The sequence below is a fragment of the Falco cherrug genome, chromosome 3 (assembly GCF_023634085.1).
Source record: "Falco cherrug isolate bFalChe1 chromosome 3, bFalChe1.pri, whole genome shotgun sequence".
Classification (NCBI taxonomy): Eukaryota; Metazoa; Chordata; class Aves; order Falconiformes; family Falconidae; genus Falco; species Falco cherrug.
In genome coordinates, this window is record NC_073699.1 from 39,187,281 (window position 1) to 39,201,635 (window position 14,355).

General features: G+C 37.3%; 1 protein-coding gene across 3 annotated transcripts in view; it reads left to right on the forward strand.

Annotated features, from left to right (window-relative positions):
• PEX2 (peroxisomal biogenesis factor 2) overlaps positions 1 to 14,355 on the forward strand; it is a 40,129-nt gene that overhangs the window by 2,663 nt on the left and 23,111 nt on the right. Inside the window, exon 2 of one of the 3 annotated variants that reach the window (XM_055704958.1) lies at positions 5,316 to 5,513. The exons of the other annotated variants lie outside the window; for them this stretch is intronic. The gene's annotated coding sequence lies outside the window, so the exon portion shown is untranslated. The remainder of the gene's footprint in view (positions 1 to 5,315; positions 5,514 to 14,355) is intronic. 3 annotated transcript variants of the gene reach the window in all.

Below are 14,355 nucleotides of genomic sequence, written 5' to 3' on the forward strand. Positions count from 1 at the left end.
AAAATTTATATTTTTTTAAACACCAATGTTATGGTTGGTTATGAATTGAGTACATTTACTGAGTACAGAGCATAATAAAATTGCATTAATCTGGGACTGAAGCAGCTGAAATAACTCTTTACTTAGAGTTTTGCCTTTACTGTAAGGCCTTTAACTTTTAGGCCTGCTTTGGTTCAAACTTGTGGATTTTTTTATTTGTTGAGATTATCCTTTTCACCAAATGAAGAAAATCAGTTTCCATTAAAGCTTTAGTGAAACTTCTAGTGTTGATATAATAGAGTACATAATTAAAACTACACATCTCTGCATGGGTGGTGAAGTATCTTTTTACTTATATTAGAAATGTTGAAAACTGTAAAGTAATGGTGGTGAACTTACATGTGTATCTCTATGCTTAAGTCTTTCATAGCTACCCTTAGAACTTAGTACAGCAGCTGTTCAAGCATATGAAATATTATCCTCTGGATTTTTTAGAAAGTTTTAATTTCTCAGGTAATGGGCCTTCAGATGCATTATGAATCCACCCACTGATTAAAAATCTGTTGGGTAGTTGGAATGGTATGCCCCAGTTCATGTTGGTGGATTATTAGGGATTAAGCTAGATATATGGAATGTCTGTATTGTGCAAGGAGAGTGTTTAGATTTGGGAGGGAGTTTTTTTCTTTGTTTGAGAGCTCTGTGTATTTGTCCTCTCTTAGATTCTTTTATTAATCCCCCACCCCATGACTCTAGGCATAATGTTTTTTTTATTAGAAAAGGTAGTGACTCACAGAAAGGTTTTGATACTTAACTTTGATTCAGGACATGTAGGAAGCAAATGTTATTGTAGTGGACTAAATAAAATTCAATTAAAACTTGCAGACAGGTATCGATAGTACATAAAGACTTTGTTAGACCCTTCATAGAATAGAATGGGAAAGGTAATTTCTATACTTTAATAGTTTTTGACACTGTTACTAATCTGAGGACCTCCATTTGTTCTTGTAACATCAAATGCTGTGGTACAACTCAAGAAAGACATTTGATCTTCTCTTGTGTTTAATCTTTTATAGTCTTCTAAAACAATAATTCTGAAAATTGCTGAAGACTGCTACCCAGAGAATCTTTGGGAAGGAAGGAGGGTAACAAGTTTACAGTTATATATTAGCAATATCAAAAAATATATTTTAAAATAAATTACTCATCAAGATGTACATAATCAAGGGGTAGAGAGTGATGTCTGAATTCAGTATTGATGTATATCCGCATATAGTAATGAAGCACATGTTTTTTCAGAAGAAAACCCATAATTTAATTACATATTCAAAATGGGAGAGAGTGGGAATGTCATTCCTTTTCCTATTTTTTTTTAATATGTGAAAGTGATTTCAAAGCCATGAGGTTCAGAGAGAGCAGGAGGAGAGAAAGGAGGGAGGAGGTGAGCAGATGTCTGAAAGAAAAGTAGTAGTAAACTCTAAACAAATCAGTTGACAGTTTGAGGTTATAATGTAAGAAACTGTTTACCCATGAACAAGCTTTTGAATTGAAAGATAGTGCTGTATCTAATAAGAAATGTTCTTCATATATGATCAATAAGCTCATTCTGGGTTAATGTCAGTCTAAGGAAGAATAAGATATATTGCATTATTTTTAATATCTGACTTATAAAACTTTTTAGATATTTAATGATTTTTGTGCAGAGAGGTGTTTTGGGTTTTTTTAAGACTCTCCAGATAATATTTTTTAATAAAGACATTCAGCATGTTTGTTTGTTCAAATTTAGCTCAGGTCTCTTTTAAGCAGTATGGTTCCTGGCAGAAACTGATGTAATCTATTTCTTATTCAGTTGGTTAGTTATATTAGCGCCTGCTTTCTTTGAGGGCCTGGCCTAAGTATTAGAAAGCACAATCATTGCCCTGGACTTCAGGAGAGCAGACTCTGGCCTCCTCAGGGATCTGCATGGAAAAGTCTCATGGGATAAAGCCCTGGAGGGTTGCAGGAAAGCTGGTTAGTATTCAGAGATCATGTCCTTAGAGCTCAGGAGCAATCCATCCCAGCAAGGAGGAAGTCAGGCAAAAATGCCAGTGGTCCTGCATGGATGAACAAGGAGCTCATCACAAAACTCAGACATAAAAAGGAAGTCCGCAGAAGCAGAGGCAGATAACCTTGGAAGAACATAGAGGCAGTGTGAGCATGCAGACAAGTGATTAGAAAAGTCATTTCCAGGCAGGCTTTTAAAAGTCTGGCGAGGGATGTCAAAGGCAACAAGGAGTGTTTCTGGAAATACATCGGTAGTGGAAGAATGACTAGGGAAAATCACTGCTGATTGGGACAGGGCTTCTGGTGAGACAGGATGTGGAAAAGGCTGAGGTACTGACGACCTTTCTCTCCATCTCTGTTAGCAAAGACCTTCAGGAACTGTGGAACCCAAGGGGAAGTCTGGAGCAGAGCAGGCGTATGCTTTGTAGAAGAAGTTTAAGTCAGAGAATACTTAAGTAAATTGGATGTATATAAGGCTCTGGGCACTGATGGAATGCACATATGAGTGCTGAGGGAGCTGGCTTATATCACTGTCAGGATGCTCTTGGTAATATCGGATTGATCATGGAAACTGGGAGAAGGGCCTGAAGACTGGAGGAAAGCCAATCTCACTCCTATTTTCAAAAGGGCAAGAAGGAGTATCCAGGGAACTATAGGCTGATCAACCTCACCATCATCCTTGAGAGTGATGGAAGGTGATGGAGCAGTTAATCCTGAAAACCATTCCCAGGCACATTAAAGACAAAGTGACCAGGAGTAGTCAGCATGGATTAGCCAAGGGGAAGTCATTCGTGACCAGCCTGGTAACTCTGTGATGAAATTGATAGATGAGGGGAGGGCAGTACATACTGTTTCAGTCAGGCTTTCAACACTGTCTGCAATGACTGGGTGAGCAGGCAGCGAGATCAACATAGGACTTGCTGAACGGTTGGGCCCAGGGTGTGGTGATCAGTGGGAAGTCTAGTTGGAGGCTAGTAACCAGTGGAGTACTCTGGGGTCAGTGCCAAGTCCAATACCATTTAACATCATCATTAATGACCTTTATGATGGGGCAGAGTGCAACTTCAGCAAGTTTGCTGATGACACAAAACTGTGAAGAATGGCTGATACGTCAGAGGGTGGCGCTACCATCCAGAGCGACCTCCACAGGCTGTAGAAATGGACTGACAGGAACCTTATGAAGTTCAAGAAGGGGAAGTGCAAAGTCCTGCACCTGGAGAGGATCAGCACCATTCCCTGGTATCAGCTGGGGTACAACCATCTGGAAAGCAACTTTGGAGAAAACACCCTAGGGGTCTGGGGGACACCAAAATGAGCCAGCAATGTGCTCTTGTGGCAAAGGTGGCTAACGGTATCCTTATCCTGGGCTGCATTAGAAGTGTTGCCAACAGATCAAGGGAGGTGGTTCTCACTCCTCAGCTGTGGTGAGGCTACATCTGGAGTACTATGTCCAGTTTTGGGATCCCTACTATAGGTGAAGACTGGACATACTGGAGAGCCCAACAAAGAGCTACAAAGGTGATTAAGAAGCTGGAGCATGATTCCTGTGAGGAAAGACTGACAGAGCTGTGACTGTTCAGCCTGGAAAAGAGAAGGCTCAAGGAGGATCTTAATGTATATGAATACCTCAGAGGGAGGGTGCAGAGGGAATGGAGCCAGGCTCTTTTCAGTGGTGCACAGTGACAGGAACACAGGTGATGGGCACCTGCTGAAACACAGAAAGCTCTGCCTGAACATCAGAAAACAGTTTTTCACTGTGAGGGTGACCGAGCACTGGCACAGGTTGCCCAGGGAGGTTGTGGAGTCTCTGTTCTTGGAGATACTCAAAAGCTATCGGGACATGGTCCTGGGCAGCTGGCTCCAGATGGCCCTGCTTGAATGGTCAGGGATTGGACTTCATAAGCTTACAATAAACACACTTGTCCCTTTCTACTTGCACCTGTTAGCACATGTATAAAAAATTAAAAGTGGGGGGTACTAGTCAACTCTGATGTTTTCTCTTTTTCTTTTTTTTCTTAGCTTGTGATAAATACACAAGCAGTATTTGGCAACCCACCAGTAGGCTTTCACACACATACTTCAGGAAATTCGGGGAGGGAAACTGCTCTGTACTACTTTAGAATGATGACAAAAACAGACCCCTTTGCCAGTAAGTTTCAAAAGAGACATATTTTTCTTTAAATCACAAGCAACTCCATTCTATAAATATTATAAAGTGTCTGTTGGTCCTTTGCATCATAAGTATGCTTAACTCTTTATAAATATATTAGTCTTATACGTATGTTTTGTGAATACTGAGCTGAACAACTCTATAATATCAAATATGAAAAGGATGTATTTGTACTTGTATGTAATGTGTGCAGTTAGAAGATAATTCCATTAATTAAAATCAGTCTTTCACTAGAATACCCTAATGTAAATTTCTCCCTAGTAAAATCTGGTTTGCAAATGTTAGCTTTCCAGGAACAACATCTGAATTCACACAATTTTTTTAGAGCATGCAGAGACCTAACTTGAATTTCCAACCTAAATGATGCTGTTGCATATGACTGAGTCTATTCCCATGTTCAATCTCTACTGTACAGCTGCTGCAGTTAATGATGACAACCCCTACAACTTTTTATGTCTTCTGGACTGTAGCAGGAGGTTCCTTCAGTATGGTGTTTTCAGGCAGCTGCTTCTGCGGTTTTGGGGGGGGCGGTGTCTGGCTTGTGTTTTTGTGATGGTGGTTGTGTTTTTTTTCATGGGGGGTAGGAGTGGGTGGATATGGTTGTTTTTTCCTTTTGAGACCCAATACAATATGTACTTTTCCCACATAGACCGGTGAAGGGGGAAGGAGAAAGGGTGTAATGCTGCAACTCTCATTTTAACTAGTGTGCTCTCAACACCAGCTATTCAAGTAGTAAAGTTAAAAGCAGCAAATAATAATACCCCCCCCCCCCCCCGTGTTCCTCTAAAAAGCTGCAGGCTCATGAGTCAGATTGTGTTGTACATGGACAGAGAAAGTAGCAGGTGCTTTGTCCTGCAGCTTCTCAGTTGAGCTAAGTGGTTCCTGCAGCCATGCATATGACCTATATCTACAAGCATTGTCAGTTCATATCTAAGCTTTGTAAAAATTTTCATGAGAAGGAGAACAGAAGGGATGCTATTTGTAATGTGCCTCTCTGAGATGGTGGTAGATTGATGGGGTTTGTGTGGGGGTTTTTGTTTTGTTCTGTTTTGTTTGGAGGTAGAATGCAATAAATTTGGAAGTTTCAGATTATTTTCAAAGGGAAACTAAATGCAGATTTTTTCAGAGGAAGAAGGGGCACAAATTAAGAGACATAAAAAAAACCTTTGAGATGGAGGAAAGAAAGGACAAATACATGATATGGGAAGAGAGAGGAATTATGGCAGTGGGGCAACTCTGGATCCAAGGTTGGCTTTGACTGGACCTGGGCACTTCCTCCTTTCCCTGCAAGAGAGGACCTGTGGAGTTTGTTTGGCCTTTAGAAGTAAGTTGAATCACTCCTAATATTCATTGTGCTTGTATCAGTAGCTGTCCGGGAACAACCTCTCTAAAAATCCTGTCTCTGCCACTGCTTATCTCCACCATCTCTGTTTTTGCTAATATTGGCAATGGGGTTAGAAAAGAAAGGAAATTATCCAAATTTTAATTCTAAGGAAACTTTAAAAATAAATTACAAAATAATAAGTAGAGGAGCTGACAGAAGACACCACAGGAGGGGCCTGGCAAGGAGAAAGAAACGTCTCCTGGAAAGGAAATTAATATAGGGCCATGACACTGTGGGGCACAACTAAATCATGAAGGGGAATTCAACTTGGAATTGCAGAGGGACTGTAGAAGCTGTCACAGTGTACAGCTCAGGCTGCCTAGTAAGGAAATTATTATCCCTCTTCTAAACTGTTACTTGTAATATGTATGTGCAATTGTGCCAGTGGATTCTAAAATGCTAATGAAGTTCTAGGATTGAAGAAAATGTGGTGAAAGCATATCAGTCTTCCCTCATGTGCTTAAAGTTACCATAATTACCAAGTAATAAAACTGTTGGGGACACTGAGCATATCTATTTTTCCCAGCATCCTTATTAGTCACTGTGTATGCCAAACATTTTAAAGTACAATCACAGCAAAGGTAAGAGTGGGGAGGGATCACATAGTGTTACTGAGACAGAGTAGCCTCTCATCTGCGAATCTGCATAAGTCCTACAGCAGACTTGTACAAATAATTCTTTTTTTTCTTTTCATTTTTGAAAGACAGAAAAATTGCATTGTTTTATTTATGGTGTTGTGGTGTTATCCTTGCACATTCATCATGTTGGGTTTGAAGACCATGAAAGCAGTTCTAGTTACATGAAAGGCTTGGGTTTCTGTCTTGCTATGGACCGGTGATGTGTATAAGAGTATGATACTGAGATTCAAAGGCAGCCACTTTCATGACTACCTGTTTTTCCTGCCCCTGATGCTCTTCATACTGGTACTGCACGTGCCTTACCTGGTGCTGTGCTGACCTGTTTTGAACCTAAGCTGCAGAAAAATTTAAACAGGTTTATTTTCTTCCAGTTTAACATGCAAGAACAATTCAGTAGAGGATCAATTGAGTGTTGGTGCTAGTCTGTAAGAAAATGTGGCAACACAGGTCAAGGAAGACAGGAGTGACTGTAGCTGTCAGAAATTACATCAGCTTATGTTTCTATAGAACACAAGCATAAAGAATGAGACATGTGTCAGGTACTCTTCTTTATCCTTCCACCAGTTAAGGGTTGTTGATTATAATTAGATCCCATTATTTGTGAGTTATGCCATGTGATACAAAGCCAAAACTTAAAACCGACAGTGAACTGGCTTGTCTTTTTATTGATGCAGGGCCTTCTTGGCTTTAACATATCGCAAATATATCTAGTTTGTAACAGCATTGTTTTTACATACCGTTCTCCTTTCCACAGTAGAGATGTGGACAGAGGTTAATTATGAGTTAGCTGTGCATTTAGGACAGATTTTACCTTTCTCATCTAATAAGTACTTCTAATAAAAGGTTAAAGGACATTATGTTCCTGCAGTGTAGTACATGGATCAGCATTGTTATACTTGCATATTGCTGCATATTCATGACTGTGCAGTTGGTATGCATATGTATGTAAAAATGAAGGAAGCTGGAATAAAATCTGGGCACTGACTGTTTCACAACTGATGAGCTTAGGGTGTATAATGTAAAATTTCAGGGTTCTGTCATCTGTGGTAAATTGTGTCAGAGTATACAGAACAGGCATTGCTTCTGAATCCCTTCTGCATATCTTCTCAATCTTCATCTTGGCATCTCCATACCTATCTGGTGATCCATTCATATGGATCAGACAGGTAGGAGCAGAACAGAAACACAGAGCTGTGAAGTGGGAATTTGTTAGATACCTTTCTTCCATTTGAAACCGCCTTAAAGAAAAAGTAAAGGCGGGCATGAAAAGGATGCATGAAATTGGCATTGATGCTGTGCTTGACAAATAAGGCTGTGTGACCCTATGGCACCCTTACAACAGTGAAAAAACACATAGCATGTCTGTCATGAGGCATAAAGCCAACTTTTCAGGTGAGTAAAAGTAACCAGCAAATTAAGAGTTAAAGCTATAACTGCCCACGGTGTGCTCACAACCATGCATTAGTGTTCTGTCTCTGAACCATTCTGAAATGGAGCTGTATACTTTCACCACCATGTGATGTTTCATGTGCATACACAAGGAATGGAACACCTACTAAGCCTTAGATCCTTTCCACTTTTACACATGTAATGCAATAGAACTTTCAGTTATCGATCCTTAGACCAGAACCTTATATCCTTATCATTACCAAAATCTCTTCAAATGCAAGGGTTTCCCTGTCATCTGCTGATATGGTCATCAGCAGCTGAGATCTTCATTTTTAACACAAGGGATCCTTATCTTTCCCATGTTCTTATACCTCCTGATACTGGTTTAATCAGAGGTGTTGCCCCTTCGTTGAAAGGGGCAATTCCTTCCTAGTTAACCATCACAGCTGCAACTCTGTTAAGCTTCTCCAACCAAGTGCTCCACCATGTTAATTCAGCAACAGTAAATGTAAGATAATTCCCATTACCTGGTTCCTAAGAAAGAGTCGATACTCTGTATTTAGCATATATTTTGGCTCTTCATCTTAGTGTTCAATGGGGGTTTTAAACCATGTTTTTTGGAAAGCCTCAAGTTACAGTGAAGCTTGATTTTTGTTAAGCTTTTGGGTTCTCCTGTCAGTGATTTAATTAAAAGGAACTACAGTGAGATTTCATGTAGTACAGCAGACTGGGAATTTACAAGCAGAATTGACACATCCCTTTAGAGGTGAATTTGCAATTTGATGTACTAAGGAGAGGGATGACAAAAAAAAAAAAGAGGAAATAAGTATGGGGGAAGAAGAGGATGGGATAAAGAATAATGGTGATAGAACATACTACTTGTTACATGCTTACCTTTCTATTTATTCCAATAAATGAAAATTAGGACCATATCCAAAAGGTTGGTAGGGTGATGCTATCTATGGCTTTTATGTTACAGGGAATACAAATGTGCTTTGAGCTTTTGTAGCCTTAAAATTAACATAAGAGATTTTAGACTAATTACTATGTAACTAATATTTAAAATATTACCTATACTATCAGATCTACTTGTTTGCATCTAATAATCTGTCTTCTGAGAGTGCTTACTGATTACAATTTTATTTTTTTTGAAGTCAGTGGAAGCTCTTAGCATTCAGAGTATCCTTAATGGTAGCCAATCATGTCTTGGTTGCTAGCATTTATCAAGGCAATGCATTACACTGATGCGGGGTTTTCAGTTTCCATCAAATACTAACAGAAATGACTGATGTACAGTGCAGCACTTTCCAACTGCTCTTCATTACTGTTTTATCAATTCTGGCTCTTCAGAGCTTGTTTTGGTTCTATAACTTGAAGTCCTAATATTTTGACTCTGGCAGGTAGTTCATGGAAGAAAAGTCAATGAGCTATTGTTATGTTTTCTTGCTGTCTCCAGCTATTCATTGTATCCCATTTTATGATATCCAAGTTTACTGACTTAAAGTTGGAAAAGCAACATGTGATTTGGATGTGTCTTGGACTTGGTCTTTGGACATTAAATGTAACTAGCATTTAAAATTCTGAATTTGTCACTAGTTTCTCACACAGCCTCCTTAGTGAAAAATCCTAATTTCATCTATAGGATTGATTTGTTTTTCCTTTATTTTGTCTATTTTGAGAAGTAGTCCTGCCTTCCAGAATTAAATAAATAATGTTTTCTGTGATTGCAGTGTATTACTGGTTTTTCAATTCATGTTAGTAGTTAGTCCAAATGATTAAAGAATCAGTTTATATTCTTTACAGAATGGTAGGTATTTAGCTGAAGTATACAGAAATCCAGACAGTAATACAAAATCAATCTTTTGTAAGGTTATTTGGGGTAATGATATAGTAGTGATAAGTTAATTTTACAGTGATTAAGAGACAGCACAGTTGGGGCTCCCAATTAGACTTTGATCTGAGGATATTTCTCTTTACACTTGATGAGCAAGAAAGATGAGAATTAATGGTAAGACATGAGGCTTTGAGCAGAAGGGGTCCAGATTCTGTGTTCTATTAGGAGAATTGGTGTATCCAGTTAATTTTAAAATTTTCCTTTACATACAATTTGATTTCTTATCACTTAGTTTATTGATTGCAAATTGGCATCTAAAATGTACTCTGCTATTGAGAGTAACTGAAAAGAACAGTTAAATGAAATACTTTTTCACAAAAAAAACCCCACAACAACAGAAAAAAAAAGACAAAACAAAAACAAACTACGAAAAAACCTACCTGATTTTAAACAAACAAACAAAAAAATCTCAACAGTCTTGTGGTTGGCAGAAAAATTGTTTTCATTGCTATCTGTTGATACCCTAACTCTGTGAACATAAAAGGAGGGATAGTAGAGCCACAGGTATGGCTTGCAAATGCTATTGCTCCACATCCAGTATGGCAACACTGAATGCGCAATACCGAATGTACTGTAGGCGCCTGAAGAAACAAGAAACTGTGCGTTAGTGATATTTTCTACAGAGAGGGTACAATTCTTAGCATGCCCACCACATACTACTTTCCCCTGCCAGTGTCATAGATCTGCATGCTGCAACTTGGCAGAATCTAGTCTGAAAAGGCTAAAAAATGGTTATGTTTAATGTATGTCCTGTTGTTTCTTTATGTTGAGATAGTTTATAATAATTATAATGAATGTTAAAGAGACTTGATATATCAGGAATTCTTCAGTGGCCTGGAAATCAAAAGAATTGTCCAGGCAAAAATAATGCAACATGATTAGCGATGAATGTAAAGGAATAGTATAGGAATGTTAGAATAACATCAGTGAATCTAAAGAGTAAAACAAGTTTCAATTTACAAAGCACAAGAAAAGATCCAAAAATCTAAGAGGAGGCACAAAGGGATAGGTCCATTACCTAGATCTGTTATTAAATAAGAAAGGAGAACAAGTAACAGGTTTTCAGAGACTGGTTCTTTTATAAAGAGATATATTGTGACCAGCTACTTTTATAAAATTAATCTTAGGAAATAAGAGTGGAACCAATTCACAGAAAGAATAGCCTAAGGAATCTTAATATAGATGTGCTCAAGTGGCAAATCCTAATAAAATTAATCCTAGAATGATTGAGGAATTAAGTACTACTGATTTTTTAATTTATTTATTTATTTAATGTCCTAGAGGATGAAAACGGCCAGCAAAATGGGTTTGTGTGTGTGGTTTTGTGTCTCTTTACTCTTCTGTTAAGAGAATTATTGAAGCTGTTGGTTTCAATTCCGAATAAAGATTTGGGAGTAAATATTTTAGCAATTAACTTGTATCTAAAAATGTGTAGAAGAGAGATTGTAAAACAGCCAGTATGGTTTGACATGACGTGTTCATATGAAACCTCAGTCTGTTTCTCCTCAGAAAGGATGACAAGCTTAGTAAGTAAGAAGAAAACTTCAAGCCCAATACAGCTTTATTTTAATAAAGTCTTTTTCCTTACATAAGCAAGCTAGAGAAACATGGTATCAATACTATCTCCATTAGACGCTAATATTATCAGCATCAAGTTGAAAAATTGCCTTTACAGAATAATTATCTATAGTACCCTGTCAAGATGAAAAGGCATTAATGAATTGGATGATCGAAGAGAACACACACTTACTGGAGAGGGGTTGAAAGTTTTGGGTTTTTATAATTTGTTTTGAACATAAGATCTGAATCCAGAATAACTCCTGATGAATTTGAAGAGAATCTCTGAAATCAACAAGATTAAAAGCAATATAGGCTAGCATAAAGCACTGCATTTAAGAGGAAAAGATCAAATGCCTTAGTACAAACCAGGAAATAATAATTCAGACAGAAAAATGGCAGAAAAAGATTTGAAGATGTAGTGGACCTTGAGGTAAATACTATGCTGCTGAAAAAAGTAAAGGTGTATGTTTCTGGAGGATCATACCAGGTATGTTGTAGGAAAGAGGATGTTATCTAATTTGGCAAATCATGTAGTTGGTCCCCTCACATGCCTGACTGCTTTTTCCTCTCAAGAAGATGCAGACAAACTGAAAATTCTTCTCCATTGAGGTTACTGTATTCTGTGGAAGGAAAACCATCTTACTTTGTAGTAGGGATGCTTTAGACTGAATATGAGAAAAAGGTCCTTTATAATTATTAGGGTGATAAAACACTGGAGCAGACTACCTAGACAAAGTGTGGAATCAGCTTTCTTGGTAGTTAAACATCTGCCAACGTATTCTTGAGTCTGAATTCATACTGAGTTAGGATTGCATAGTCTCCTGTCCATTCCATCTCTGCATAAGTACAGTCTCAGACTACGTGTTTTGACAGCACAGAAGAGATTATCTAAAGAGTTAAATCATGAACTTCATGAAGTGCATGGGTGTGCTAATTCCTGCATCCTAAATACAATTTTAACTTGGAGCAGTAAGGAGCCAAGTTCATTTTCTACTTAAAAATATATTTTTATTTGGCTTCCCAAAAGTGTTTTGACTTTTCATACTTCAAAATATTTTCAAGCTTCCACATATGATATATGTCTGTCTTCTAATGATTAGGCTAGAAAAGCAGGAAATGCAATTGCAGTAGCACAGAGACAGTAGAAACCCCTTGATTACTCATCCACAGTGGAATTGCCCTGTGGAAAAAATGGTACCCTAGAGGTTATTTGGATTTATATATTTCTTCAGGCAAAGTTTACAGACCTGTAAATTTAAATGTAGAATTTTTGTGGGTAGAATGCATTGACAAATATGCCTGATGGTAATACATCTCATACTGATAGTCCCAGTACAGGTCAATAATAATGCTTATATTGATAGCAGCTCTGCAGGAGATGTTACTTGGTATTATAGCTAAAATCCATGTTATCCCCTTAATCATAATTACATTAATATTGACAGTCTGTTGACAATACTCATATTACTATTGATATATTTCTGTCAATAACATGTTTCCAAATAAAATATATTCATTCATAATTTGTATGATGCTCAATAACAGCACTAACATGTACCAGAAGAAACTCCTCTTTCCCTGGTGATATACAATAATTATTTTATTGTTGGTTTTGTTGCACAGTGTACTGTACAAGTGGGGTTGTTCAATTGTTTAGTTTAAGAAAAAAAAAAACCAAAACCAAAAAAACCCACAAACCACAACTATAGGTTATTTTAAAAAGAAGCTATGTGAGGGTTTTTTTCTGGGAGACAAATTTTTATTTTTTTTCTATGTGATATCTGTGATGGTATAAAATCAAGGTAGAACCTTTCAAGTGGTAGTCTCTGGTGTTTTGTTTTAAAGTGTATTTATGTAACAAGTTAATCACACATAGACCTTATTATGTATCTTCACCTGATTTTTGACTGTTCTGTTCTGATCATATAAGCTAAGCCTGATGGCATCCTAAACTGAGCATTGATATTTGTCTCTTTCATTACTGAGTGTACATTTCCTTTAACTTTTTTTTAAAAATAGAGTAGACAACATAAGGAAGTTAAAACATTAAGGACATGACAAACAGATTTTAATACAGAAATATGATGGAAAACCAGCATTCTCTTTATAGTCTGTATAGCTCAGCAGAATATGGAATACAAAAATAACACTAAAAAAGTACAAGTTAAATGTCTGACACTTAGAGGCATTATCTGGTTTTAAACCAGGATAGTTTTCATTTATTACTGCTCTAGGACCGCTATTTTTGAAAACAGTATGAACTGAAAAATCTAACAGATTTCTGAAAGGATTCTGTATAGAGGAAGTATTTTTAAAAGGTAAAAATTTATTATCATTTGTTTATTATAACTTGAAAAAATGAACAGCATAGATCAAGAATATAATGAAAAATTCCTACTATAGCGAAGTAGAGAGAGACTAGAATTTAGGCATCTTCACTCAGTTTGTTACCCACATCGTTAGGACGTTTGCAGACATCCTTCATAGGAAAATACAGATCTCTGCTTTACTTTTTAATGTGGGAAGTATCTACCCTGTATGTGCAGTAAAACCTTAAACCAGTTTGGAAGTAAGCAGAGTGTGTGGCAGAATGCTTCGGCCTGTATGTAGCAGTAAGCACACTGAAATGTGCTTACACATTGAAGTCAAAGTTATATGGATATAAGCTTTTAAGTAAATAACTTGTAGGGACTCGTTAACAGCCATAGCCTATGGCAAACTTTCAGTGGTTTTGGCAACAAAGAACTTCAGAACAATGCCCAGTTTTATTGCTTAAATTGAGAATGCTTACCTAATTGTTCTTCAAAAAGGAAGCTTTCCTTACGTAGGAATGTTATAAGCATAACATCTTTGTTAGTTTTTGCCTGATACTCTTCCTTTTCCATATAGTTTGTATAAAAGTGACTTCAAAGTAGAATCAATCTGCTAGTTGATAATTCAGAAAGAGACATTAAATGTCACAGTTAAAGAGTATATATGGTGTTGATTCTAATTCTTTTAAAAAGGGGACTTGTTCGATTTTACAGAATTTCAGTAGTTTAACAAACAGTGCTTGGACTTGGTTCAAAAGCAGTTCCCATTTTCTGTATACAAAGTTCTAACACATTCTCACAGGTTCACGGAAGTTATTTCCTTTAAATAAAATTCTATAAAGGATCATGGACATGAAAAAAAAAATGTATTGTCACAAATCAATTAGTTTCTACAAGAGATGCACCAATTCTTGAGAAGATCAAGCTCCAAATTTCAGGGAAGAGCTTTATGACATCTAGGCCATCCTGCTGTGAAAACTGAGGGTAAA